This window comes from Cornus florida, unplaced genomic scaffold (genome assembly GCF_030987335.1).
Source record: "Cornus florida cultivar Cherokee Brave unplaced genomic scaffold, ASM3098733v1 CherokeeBrave_3.0.0_Hap2_Chr09, whole genome shotgun sequence".
Classification (NCBI taxonomy): Eukaryota; Viridiplantae; Streptophyta; class Magnoliopsida; order Cornales; family Cornaceae; genus Cornus; species Cornus florida.
This window is the reverse complement of record NW_026775579.1, coordinates 77,002,193-77,003,656: the sequence shown is the minus strand read 5'-3', so window position 1 is coordinate 77,003,656 and position 1,464 is coordinate 77,002,193. Positions and strand designations below refer to the sequence as shown.

Here is a 1,464-nt window from a genome sequence, read left to right as displayed (position 1 = left end):
CCTAGAAATTCGAAATCCCCAAAGGTGGCCGAACAGAGATTGGCTCCGATCAAAACGACGGCCTCAAGGAGCTTTCCGACTTGTCGCAAACAACACCAAAAATCTCTCAAAGATGAGAAAGAAATTAAGTCTTGAAACTTGAAGGAAAAAGAAAGAAGAAGAAGAGAAATGAGAAGGGGAGAGAGATTTACGTAGAGAGAGAAAGATTGAAGGCCAAAATGGCCTTATGGCCACAAGAAAAACAATGATGGGTCCCACACTTTAATAAAAATCTTTTTTCCCTTTTTAATTTCCACCACACATATATATATATTTACAATTTAACTACAACCACTTAACAACATAAATCCACATAAATGCACTAACTAAACATGCATGAAATGAAATGGACTCGTGACGCAACCCTCGTACACAACAATTTTGGTAATGGATCCCACTCAAACTCTCCGGTCTGAAAAATGAAAAAATATCGAAATGGCTACCGATACATTTCTAAGAGTCATAGACTCGAAGAAATGTCCCAAACAACTCTCTGACACACCCAGCACACCCCACGATGTCTGGCGCGCAAAACATGAAAAGACGAAAATACCATCGAAAATCAAAAAATTCCAGAAATTGAAAAATGACAAAATTCAAGAATATTACAGATTCTAACCCAATAGGTGAAATAACAATTAAGCATGCATTGCGATGATTTGTTTCAGGGGCTAGCTAGTGCACTTTGGCAATGTAGATTTTGGAATGTGTTTGTTTCAAAGGTAAACCATGCTAGGACAGTTCCCTTTGGGGACCTTCGATAAAATTGGTACGATATTGTAGAGAAGATTATCACGGCCCTACGCAAGGATGACATGCACAAATCGAGAAATGGTCCAAAATTTTTGTTGTTTATTTACGGAGAAAAAAATTTGTACTTACCGAAAAAAAACCATGGTAGGACAGAAATATTTTCTTTGGAATATAGATATAGTTCATTGGGTGGAGGGAAAAATGTACATTTTTGAAGTCATTTCAGGTTCTACAAAGAAGGCATTAGTAAAAAAGAGAGAACAAAATTTTCAAAGACAATGTAACTGATGGTGGCTTTCCATGCTCACATAGTAAATACCCTCAATTGAGGTGCCCAAAATAGCAGAAGAAAGCTAATATGCAAAATTACAAAGACTTTTCACAAAAATTGGCATTCATTTCTTCGAATACACTTGCACATTTCCATAAATTTCCCATGAATTTGTATTCTTTCAAGTCATTCGGTAATGAGGTTCATAATAACCCATGTATCTATTAAGTTCTTAGCATTTTCACCTTCCACACACATGACTTACTAACTCATGTATCTATAAGCCATTTTATTCTTTTACTAGATTTAATTTTTTTTTAAAATCATTTTTATCACTCTACGCAAATCAACTTCCTTCAGGTTAAAATTATTTAATTTAACTGAAAATCATAGGGGGACTT

General features: G+C 35.2%; 1 non-coding gene across 1 annotated transcript; it reads left to right on the top strand.

Annotated features, from left to right (window-relative positions):
* Nucleotides 1-779: 779 nt before the first annotated feature.
* On the top strand, nt 780-885 carry LOC132275529 (U6 spliceosomal RNA). Its single transcript, XR_009470667.1, has one exon. It is a non-coding gene; the product is annotated as a U6 spliceosomal RNA (small nuclear RNA).
* Nucleotides 886-1,464: the final 579 nt, after the last annotated feature.